At 35.4% G+C, this 12,033-nt stretch overlaps 1 long non-coding RNA gene across 2 annotated transcripts in view; it reads right to left on the reverse strand.

The window, feature by feature from the left end:
- Positions 1 to 1,819: 1,819 nt before the first annotated feature.
- The window catches only part of LOC146767585 (uncharacterized), a 32,168-nt gene continuing 21,954 nt past the window's right edge, over positions 1,820 to 12,033 (reverse strand). For both annotated transcript variants that reach the window (XR_014954778.1, XR_014954777.1), the window contains 2 exons: positions 5,425 to 5,595; positions 1,820 to 2,504 (listed from right to left, as the gene is read on the reverse strand). This is a non-coding gene — a long non-coding RNA (uncharacterized LOC146767585). The remainder of the gene's footprint in view (positions 2,505 to 5,424; positions 5,596 to 12,033) is intronic.

The following is a 12,033-nucleotide window of genomic DNA, read 5'->3' on the forward strand; positions in this document are numbered from 1 at the left end:
ACAAACACCTTGTACTGATTTCGTTTTAGCAGTTAAATGTAACAAACAGTTGAGACATGAAAATAAATAAGGAATTATAGAAAAAAGTTAATTTATTTGAAATGAATAAACAATAGACCAGTATTCCTATACCTTTTCTAATCCTGGGTTATCCACATGGAAAATAACCATTACTCTCTTTCATTGCTTATTTAGGACAAGTTAAGGAAAAACAATGAAAAAAATTTAAAGCAAGTTTTTCGATACCATCTTCTTATTTTTATTGTCATGAAAATAAAGAAAAACACTGCCACAGCAAATAAAAAAAAAAATCAAAGCACATTCTGCAAGCAACCATAATTGCTCACATATCTGCTTGTCTGTTCATCACCCCAGTATAATTTCTCAAGCTCTTTGGACAAAGATTAATTTTTGGCCCAAAAAGCAGCAAAATGAAACCTCTAAATATCATGATAATTTTAGTAATCCTCCCAGTAATATTACTTCTTATCCTAGACTTTGCTTATGTAGTCTTCCCTTTCTCCATACAAAGCTATTGATCATATTGTAAGGAGCTTGTCATGTTGAACCTCTCCCTTAGATTAGCTAGTTTAGAAATACTTTCCTTTTAAAGGTCACTATTCATCTTTGGAAGAAAGAGGAAAAAAATTTGACATAAAAAGCCTGCTGCAGAATAAGACATCTAGAAGAAAAGGGATTTTAAAATCTATGTTATTTTCAGAAGTGAGCTAAAGATCAGCAGTCAAAGAGCTGCAAATCTCTTGTTATTTTAGCCCTAACTACACAGGATGTTTTCTATGGCCAAAATTCTTGTAGGAAAAAAAACTCTTTGTGAACTCCTGGCTACAAAGTCATCTTGCAAAAGGGAATAACACTGCTAATTGCATAGGAAAATAATTTCCCTTATCAGTATCCCCTTTTTGGTTCTATTCTTGTCTTTTTGGTTTAGAGATGAGAATGACACTACATAATAAGCTGCATTTAGTATGCTTCTCAGTAACATGATAATGGAGAACTGGACTAATTTGCTGTGCCTTTCATAACTCAATCTACCTAGTTTTTATCTTTATATAATAATGATAATGACAATAATTTGCTTTAAACCCTTGTGACAATTCCTCTTTTATCCAATAGCATATAATGATGAGCTTACCAGTTTATGAAATATTTTCTTTTCAGATGGATAATAGTCATTCTTCTGAACAAAATCAGAAAAGCAACTTACTTGGATAAGAATCAAAACTACTTGAACCATAAGAAAAGTTTAGAAAACAAGAAAAGGGAGACTGTTTCTTCAAAGGCATAGTCCAGAAGTTAGATGTACAAGCTAAAATGCTCCCTGCTGCAGACTAGCCTAAAATCTTGTGTGTAACGAGTGCACGTTAATGTTTCCAGGAACCAGTTTGGGATTTTTGGGTTTTGGTTTGGTTGCATTAGGGTTTTTGCATTAATAAGCTGAATTCTGTAACAAATTATTTTTAAATCCTGCAGCAAAAGCAGATTTCTTACCATAAAAAAAAAAGCAACTGAAGAAAAATAGATTAAGGTAGACTAGGGAGCAGGGTATATTATTTATTTGAATACAGTTTGGGTTTAGCAGTTTCTTTTTTTTTTTTTTTTTGTGAGTATATACACAAACATTCTACATTTACATATTTGAGCAACATAGCATGTGATCAAGTGATCATCATAAAGGTAAGCTTAACATGTAATATTGTAAAAATTAACTAGGATATTGACTTACTACAAGTTATTAGAAATTAGGATCTAGTGGAGTTCTGTATATTAGTGTTGAGGTTAAAGACATGGACTCTGAAAGTCATACAACAGGACTCTGAAAGTTTATTCCTTTTTAATTTCTTTTTAAACAAAATCTGAAGTATCCCACATACATTTTGGGGTCTTTTGAAAATGCTTTCCCAAGTATTTAGACACCAGGGTGGGAAGGATTTTTCAACCAGAAAAGAGCAAAGAGCAGAGGGAACTTCAAACCTGAAATAAAGCAGCAGCAAGAGATAGCTGGTGACATCTGAAAGTGACAGGACTGCTGATTGTCATCAAGCAAGTTGCCTAAATTTTAAAGAGAACAGAAAACCTGTTAATTCCTTCATTTTGGGGATTTGTGACTTATTAAAATTTTTTGCATATTTTGACATCCTGATTTGCAGCTTGGATATGCCTGGGCTAAAGACCTTAGTAATTTTGGGAAAGATACAAAATTCTATCAGGGCTAGCTCACAAAAATGTTGGTGTCTTGCTTTGAGGTAATGAATTCATGTCTGACTTTGTGATTCTAAAGATCCTTAGATGGAGTGAAAAAATAACAGAGACATTCTGGAGTAATCTTTAGTTAGTCTTTGACTGAACTCTTGGAGAATGACTGAATTTCTGTTGTGTGGACATATGTGGTTGGAGCTGAAGGAGGGGTAGGCTTCCAGAAATGGAAAAGTCTGAGAACAGCTGGAATATGGTTCCTCAGATGCTGTGACAGTATCCAGAAATATCTGTGGTATGACAGAAACAGTGGAGGAATCATGAGATTATATTATGCACAATTATTACAGCTCTTTTTTTCTGCACCTCACCTTAATTTATTGATGACACAGAGCCTGGGGATCCATTGTTTTACAGTATTTCAAAAAATAAAAGACAAGATTAAGCCTCAAGTTTACCATAAAGAAACCTCTGAAAAAAGATCTTGCAGAACACAGGAAACATTTTAAAATATAAACTTTGTAAGTCCTATTTAAAATAACTTTAATTAAAACATTCAGGAGGTTTACTAGTATACTCTTCAAAATGTTGTACTGATATTCAATTATTTACATTTAAATGCATAGTTGATCACAACAAATACATTCCCATATGTTTAACTGACATCATCCTGTCCAGCCAGTTCAGGTTTTTCCAGCCTCATGGGCAATCACAGCATTCATCATCTGGTTTCCTCCAAGCTTGGAAAAAACCCAGCTTCTGAGTCCTTGACGAATTCTGGTCCCATGAGATGAGGAAGTGGCGAGACTGGCAGAGCCAGCAGCATTTCAGGCGTGTGCCAAGGGCTGTGCCAGTGACCAGCGAGACCAGCCCTGTGCAGCCCCAGCGCTATCGCTGCTAGCAGCCTACAAGCTACTGCTTTAAGCCTTGCTCAGCAGAGCCTTCTGCTGCAATGGTAGGTGAGAAAGGCCAGCTGGTAGCTCTGTCCACCTATATTTGTAACATGCTGTCCTTACTATAATTAACTCACGTGCCCAAAATACTGAGGTATTTCCTGCTGGGCAAATGTCCTTTGCTGAAGTCTACAGTAACCTTTCTCACTGTTCAGCAACCATTCTATCCAACTTACCTGGGCTTCTCAGCCAGCTTAGACTACACTGTCCTGCCCTGCTGCCATATAGAAACTCAGAATTTCTAGTCTACATCTGAAATTCTCATTCTCTACCTTTGCTTTCTCTGGGTTGAACAAATTCAAGATAAAGCCTGTGAATTACATGATCAATATCAGTTCATTAGCCTAACATTCTCCTCAATATTTACTGCTTTTTCATTATCTCACTTAAGCTGATGATTTAACAACTGTTAGATTTTCTCAGAAGCTGAGTCGACAATCATTGAAATCTTCACTGTTCATTAAAGAGACCAATCTTTCAGTCTGTTCAGGCTATTCAGTCAGATTTGGAGGTTTCTGCCATAATGGAGAAGCTTTACTTTTGGCTGGGTCCTTCATCTAGGCTGGTGTCAAATTTATCAAATTATCAAATTTATATTTGATCTTTGACACTGGGATATTATTCTGAAATTATTAAGTTATTTCTGATGTCTATAAAAATCTAATGATTTATAGAACTTGTTCTATTAGTGAAAAAAAGTAATTAATTACCCATTCAAAGAAAAAAAAAATAAAAGGTGTGCTGCTGAAGTGTGTAAATGCCACAACTTGATGGAAATTTACTTTGGTAGGTGTTATACAAACCTCCCAACAAGTCAGTTGTGTTGCTATAAGACACTGCCTAAGTTCTCATTAAAAGATTTGGCCTTGGTCTCCAAGGTCAGGTCCCAAGAGTCTATTTGATTCCAGATGCAGATGTAGTCTAAACTGCATCTACTCACTATTTATACCCCTTTCCAGGAAAAGAAATCTGATTTCAGAATTTTCAACATCTAAAAAGAATGCATCCATGAATAAAGCAAAGACGGGGATGAGTATGATGTACACTATTAGGAGCACTGCCTTTGTTAAGAAGACAGCTTTAGACCTTGACAACTCTTATGTCTGCTGACACCATTGCCCAAACTTGAGTCACATATTATCATACACCTGACCAACACAGGCTTTTGGAAAAATCTATAGTACAGAAGTGAGCTGAGAGGTAGCATGGTGCTGAGACACAAGGAAATGTTTGGAAATTGTTTAGCAGAGGCAGCTGTACAGTGTAGGCTTTGAACATGAACATGAGATTAATGCCCAAGTAAAAAAGATTAAAGACAACATATAAACAACCAGCTTGGACCAGGGGAATAATTTTCATTATATTTTTCCAGCAGAACCTAGTGTCCTTCTACTGCAGATTCTGCAAACTTACACTTCTGGCTCATTTTTTCCTGCTCATTAGATTATACAACTATGCTTGTGGAACTATTCCTGGTTAACCCTATGTTATGTTACAGCCACTCCTTGCTGTCTGGAAATGAAGGAAAATTTCCATGAGCTGCAGATGCCAAAACAAGAGGCAGGAAAGGGTTACTTCAAGCATGGATGAGTGCAGTCTGGGCTTAGATTAGACCTACTAGAAGTGGGCAGAGGATTTTCCTAAGTCTCCCAGACAACTCTTATCCCAGCCCATTTATCCTCTGAAGATACCTTGATAAAAGTCCAGGCCTGCCCTTCTAAAAGCAGTATCTATAATGCACAACTCACAAAAGCATAAAGGTCTTGGGCAGGTTGAGAAGGAGAAGGACTATAAGCCAGGCTGGGTATCCAGAGGAATCTGCTGCATTTTCCATTGGAAAAAAATTAATAAATCCTGCCTGCACTGAAGCAAGAAGTACAGCAATGTTGCACTGTCTTGTGAACATAAGTGTGCTTCTATTCCACACTCAGATGCTGGTGGTCAGCTGGGCCATGTCCTGTTCTCAAAATTTGGCCAAGTATAAATATTTACTAGAATTTTTGTTATTGTTTTAAGACAAAGGTCAGCATAAGAGAACAGACTATATATCAGCCCTTTTTCCTTCAGCATTAAAGCTCCTTTATTAGTTTGCTAGAACCTGACCACATAAGATTTACTTTCCCTATCTTCAAAGCATGGCCATTTGGCACATAGGAATGGCTCTGTGATTTCTCCAGCTGACTAATCTCAAAGAAACTCTGCTAACTTACTCAAGGACTGCATCTGACCAAACCACAACAAACTGTGCCCCACATACCTTCTGAAAGAGATGCTGTAATAAAGGAGAGGAAATGATATTTTGTCATCTGTAAGCATCAACAGAAGCCTCTTCATTGATACTGGAGGTTTCAGACAGCCTTATATCAGCAGCTGGAATTAACTCCACTCAGAATGCTGATCTCAAATTGCAGCTGCATCGTAGCAAACACTAGAAATCAGGAAGAGGCTGTTAGGGAAATGACCTCCCCTTACCTGCCAGCTGTAGAAGAGCACATGTTGTACCTGCACCATCTGTGGATACAGCTTCACTGTAATTTAAAGTGTAAAAGCCATCATATTTTTCTGTCAGGATTCAGGACTCCCTAGTGTACACTAATATGTAAAACACTTTGTTGGTATAAGGTCCAATTGCATGTGCACATATGTCAGCCTTTACTGAGGCTCACTAAGTCATTGTCAGGCAGATGTTGTTTTGCCAGGTGTGCTTTTGTAGAACTTACATCTGGATAACTTTCCCAGAGAGGATTTTTAAATTGGAGATGGGCAAAGTCAAAGAGTTTAGAGGTTCAATTAAATAAGCATCTAAAAATCTGGATGATTATCTGAACCAAATCAAGATCCCCAAAATAAGAGTATAGGCCTTATAGAATAGACAAAAATTATACCGTTTCCCTGCCATGATGACTTTTTAAATTTGCAGGTTATTTTAAGTCAGATTTTGCAAACTACAAAGTTTTATTTAAGTCTTGCATAAGGCTTCAGGTCAGTTTTATTTCAGCCTAATCATTTTCTTAGTCCCTAGTTTAAAACCTTGTGAACCATATTGCAATCCATTTAATGTAGGTGGAAAATTTCCCGTTATTTTGAATAAAAAAATAAACTTTGCTCTATGCATCTTACAAAGTATATCTAATGCAAAAAGCAGAAACTCTGTATAGAAACAAGGTTTTAACTTGCCTATATTTTTTAGTGGGAGAAATAAGATATTGGTACCAATACCGGTGGTTCAAAAGTCACTTTTTTGTTTCATTGTGAGAGAGCATTATATTAGTAGTTTGAGGGAGTTTAATAAAATGCCTCACTTTTCTGCTGTAGAAAACTAACTAACCTAAAATGCAAAGGAACTAAATATTTGATAGACTTTGGCAGTTTGGAAGGCTGGATGCTGTTTGCTGCAGAAATCTTTTGGGGTTGTTTTTTTACCTTAACAAAATAATCATAATTCTTCCTCTTCACATGTTAAACATTTTAAAGCTCTTGACAGATAATAATAAAAGTTGGACCTGATGGCTGGATTTGAGGAAATAATTAGTAATGGAAAATTCATTAAAGACGTAGGGCTTATTTCCTCACCTAGAAATATTCCTCCAGAGGAAACAAATTTGGTGATGGAATTTTCTGTCAAGGTTAATAGAAAATTCTTTTCCAGTCAATGAAATTACTTAAAATAATTCTCTCTACTTATTGATTATTTATAATTCTGAGGTTATAACATCTCTTAATATTGCTTCATCATTAGTCATCCAGTAACTTCTTTTTAAAATCCAGCATTTTTTAATGTGAAATATTTTTATTGTATCAAGAAACATTTGTCGGATTGAAGATATATTTTATATATTAATATATTAATTAATATATTTTATATATTAAAAATATGTGAGAATTTCACAGAAAAACATTCTACTTCACAGAATTACTTATTGTGATATGCTACCAAATATTTCCAGAACATTTTTGTAAAATGGAAGCAATTAAACTGCAACCATTGCCAATGATTCAATTGGTTTGATTGGGATATGTAAAAATACTGATTTCTACTGATATAAAGTCATTAGAAGAAAAAAATCTGTAAACAACATAAATGTGCAAAGAGGAATTGCACAATTCTCTGTACTTTTGACTACATTTGTACCGTTACAGTAGGACATAAACACACATTGTTGGAGAATCTTTATTTTGCTGTGCAAGTTCTCAAAGTTCTCAATGTTACCACCTTTCAGACTGTGTATAGATGACCAAGAACTCTGTAGATACTTCATTTGACAGATTTACTATATTATACATCTCATTATACAGTATATTAATGATGAAAACCATGTGAAATATGATGGAATCACAGAATCACAGAGGTTGGAAAAGACCTCCAAGATCATTGTGTCCAACCTTGGTCTGATAACTACCACGCTGTTAACTAAATCATGGCACTAAGTGTAATTTTCAGTCGTTTCTTGAAGTCTTCCAGGGATGGTGCCTCTACCTGGAAAGTTTGTTGCAATGTTTAACAACCCTTTCCATGAAGAAATTCGACTTGATGTCTAACCTGAACCTCCTCTGGTGCAGCTTGAGACTATATCCTCTCATCCAGCCACTTATTGCATGGGAGAAGGATCCAGCTCCCACCTGGCTACAGCCTCCTTTCAGGTGACTGTAGAGGGTGGTAAGGCTCCTCTGAGCCTCCTTTTCTCCAGGCTAGACAACCCCAGCTACCTCAGCTGCTTCTCCAAGACCCTTCACCAGCTTCATTGCCCTTCTCTGGACTCACTGCAGCACCTCAATGTCTTTCTTGCAGTGAGGTGCTCAGAGCTGGACCCAGGATTCGAGGTGTGCCCTCAACAGTGGCGCACACTGGCTCACGTTCTTTAATCAGCACCCCCAAGTCCCCTTCCACTGGGCAGCTTTCCAGCTACTCTCCCCCAGTCTGCAGGGTGTTGGGGTATGCATGGGGTTGTTGTGACTAAATATATGAGGTTAAATCAGAAAAGACTGAAGGGCTGTTAGAATAGACATTAAAATCCCAAGAACCACCTTGCTTTCAGATGAGGATGTATTTAAAAAGCAAGTAAGGTACCATGTTGTCTTGAGATACATCAGACATGAGTCCTATTGGTCAGTCTTCATCTAGCAAGGTGTTTCTAGGGGTTCTGTTTGTATGTTAATTGGCTTATAGTCATGTTTTATTTATACTAAAAGCAGACTTCGGTTATGCAGCCTAGGTAGATTTACTCAAACTTTTTAAAGGAGGTTACTATTAATGCCTCTTTCACGAGGCTAACAAAAATATCTTTTCCTCTCCTGAATGTCACAATTCTGGTCACACTGCCAGGACTCCAATTCCTCTCTTGCAGAAGTTCTGTGAAACGAAGAGCAGAAGGAGGTGAAGAGGAGGTTTCAGCAATTAGTACACAGAACATCTAAGAACAGCTCTGCAGCCAATAAATGCTGTAAAAAATTAAAATATTTTATACATTTTTTTAATATAGTAAACAAAATTGTTTTAAGATAGATTAATTACAATAAGCCTATGATAAAAAATTTATAAACATGTATTTAACTTTTCAGTTGATTAGATGTGTATTTCAAATTTTTGATAAATTGCAAACCATGAAAGTATCAAAGTGTCCCATTGGCTATTTCAGCCAATACTTTGTGTTACTGTAGTAATTCCTGATTAGTCAGGATGTGAGGTTTGGGATTATGTTTAATAGTGAAAAATAACTAAATTTTTTAAAGATTATATTTTTAGATATATAAAGCCATAGTTGTTATGATAGGTGCAGGACTGTCAGTTGTAGAAAAAAACATGCTTGTAATCTACTGAAAAAAATGCATCAATTGTATTTGCTTCCTTTACAAAATAAAATATTGTTTGTTCTTTTCAGAGCTGGCCTTATTTTTACATGAAAAGTGAATTTTAAAATAAGGCAATATTTTCAAACATAAAAGGATTTTCTTTATCTCATTTCCTGACACTCTGCTTTAGCTGCTTTTTCTTTAAAATAATCATTTGACCTTTTAAATTACTAGAATGAGAGATAAAACATCACAGAGCCTTTGGAGACGACAGACAACTGATCAAATAATTTTCAGTTGCTTTATCTGTATCTTAAAGCAGTAGGTTGCAAAATCCAGCCACATTTGAACAGCATTAATCTGGCTTTCTGTCATTTATATACAGACATTTTTTTTTTATGGTCACAGAAATCTATGGTAAAATTCACCTGTAAAATAGTATCTTTTTCCAGATTGTTATGAGAAAAAAAAACAAACAAATCATGGGAACATATCTCATTATGTTGGAAATTAGCTCAACCATAAATCAGTGTGCACCTGCTAAAATAATTGTCTCTATCTGGTATTTTCCATATAATACTCCTTCACTGTGCAATGCAGTGTAAGTAAATCAGCTATCTTTTAAGGAGACCTGCTGGCAATTAAACTTGATTAATAGCTGCTGTGATTCCAAGGTATTAGTCTTTTCTTCTTTCAACCTTGCTATTAATATGAATTTTCAACCAAAACATAATTTTGTGTAATGTTATAGAATCTGAAGACAGACAGAAGATGTTTAAGAAGACAAAATGAGATTATAGGTCATAGATATCCTTTTAAAAAGTTGAGTAAAAATGAATTGAGGTCCAGTAAGATCGGACAGAAGAGCTCCATCTCCTCTTTTACCACACCTGGGGCTGAGTCTGTGACATGCAGTGATAAATTTGATTAGATATGCTGGCAGTGTGGCCAAGATGATTCAGGTCTTCTTGTGACAGATTCCTATGATTTATATTACGTGCAAAATTTTGGTCCAGATAAACTTAATCAAAAACCACAGCCCGCAACTTAATCATGCCAGAAATGTGCAATGTGTGCTAAAAAGCACTGCAAAAAAGAGCATGGACCACTAGAGGTCTGATCATGAAGTCAGATGTGTGTTATTGTCTATCCACACAACCTCCAAAGAAGTTTAAAGGAAACACCTTGAGACTTGTGTGGATTTTTATTAACCCTGCACTGTGAATTGATGGGGTGCTGGGGAAAAACAAACATAGGCAGAGAAAACATGAGGCCTGCCCTGCACAAGAGCTCTTTATTGACAGTTTATGACATAGGCTTGGAGTGGCCCAATATTGTTCCTATGACCTTTGCCTCTCAAAACTTACAGGCATTTTCAGACTTTGTTCACCCGTGAGGGCCTGCTGGCCTTGTCACTGCAACTTTCTTCTCAGTGTTGTTCTGAGCATTAATCGTGACCACTGGAGACAATTACAAGTGCTTCTTGCTATCCCTTGACCTAAATTTCTGCCAGCTTCATTTTCCTAATATACACACACAGACCTAGTTCAGGATTGTGACAAATTATACAGGACAGGTTAGTAACGCTTAAAACTTTGAGCTTGCAACCAAATTCCAAGCCCATGTTGGCCCAAATTCAAAATAGGTTGCAAGAGAAGAAAGGACCCACAGTTTGTTTTTTTGGGTTTTTTGTTTTTTTTTTTTTTTTTTTGGGTTTTTTTTGTTTGTTTGTTTGGTTTTTTTTGGTTTTTTTTTTGTCTTCCCCAGGTGTAAGGAAATAAAGAAATAAAGCTGTCTTGAGCTCATTTGGTTTTTTGTTCTATGTTATCTTGCTATTAAAAAACTAAATTAAAAATGGCTAATCAGTTAAAAGACTATAGATGCATATTTTTAGTAAAGAAAAAATTTCTACAGTTGGTTTTGTAACCTATATGAGTATTAAAATTGATAGGTTAGGAAAGGCATCTCCCTTGACCCCAGTATATATTTCTGTATTATGCTCTTTTTTTTTTTTTTTTTTTTTTTTTTTTTCAGTAGATTTCTTCTTAATTTTCTCCATTTCTTAAAAAAAAAAAAAGTTGAGAAAGTGGACACAGAAAAAAATATTTTGGCTAAATATTCTAAGGCCAAGAGCAGGCAAAATGTAAAAGATCAAGATGAAAATTAAACTTGCTTCAAAAAAAAATTCTACATTGCTACCAGACTTCATGTTATCTATCCAGGACTCATTAAAACAAAATTGAACAAAGCAGTAGAATAGATAATAAGTACACACTAAGTTCTAGGGCAAATTTTTCTGAGTGATTGTGTTCTTCGAGAGCTTGCAGAGATTAAAAGCCTGCAATCTATTTTCCTTACCACTGTTGTGTCTTGCCAAATCTGTCTTGAGAACTAGAACAGGAAATACCCTCCCAGCAGCTGTATCTGTAGATTTCTCAACTTAGGCTTTTATTCACAAACAGTATTCTGCATTTCTGGGGCATGATCACATTTTTGCTTCTATTCAAAAAGTTCTCAAATACATCACTTTGGCAATGAATGTTAAATATCTGTCATTCAAAAGAGCCAATAAAATGGAAAATTTCAAACAGGCTATTAAAATATGACAGCCAAGAAAGGACAACCAGTAGAAAACAAGATCTTTTGAAGCATCAATTCAAAAATAATAATAAAATTATACAAACTGTAGTGCTCTTGTTCCCCATTTTTTTCTTGCCTTCAGCTTCCACATTACAATGTTTGCAATACAATAATTTTTTTAATTAGTAAGTAGATATATAGATATAGAGGTTGTTAGAACATGTAAAAATCACCTGTCAGAAAATTCTTTGAAGTGAGCAATTACAAGAAAATAGTACTATGTACACTATTTATAGCCCATATAGGACACCTGGTCTCCAAGAGTGGAACAGCTTAAAATCCTCTGAAAATAAGAAGATAAATTCAGAATCTGCTATTTTTTTTTAATTTATTTAGGGATTAGATAAGAAATTATTTCAATATGTATAGTCACACCAAATAGTTGCTTCATTAATATGCCAAACTTCTCCACAAACCACAAACTTTTTTAGCAGTT

This window comes from Lonchura striata, chromosome 4 (genome assembly GCF_050655825.1).
Source record: "Lonchura striata isolate lonStrDom1 chromosome 4, ASM5065582v1, whole genome shotgun sequence".
In the NCBI taxonomy this organism is placed as follows: Eukaryota; Metazoa; Chordata; class Aves; order Passeriformes; family Estrildidae; genus Lonchura; species Lonchura striata.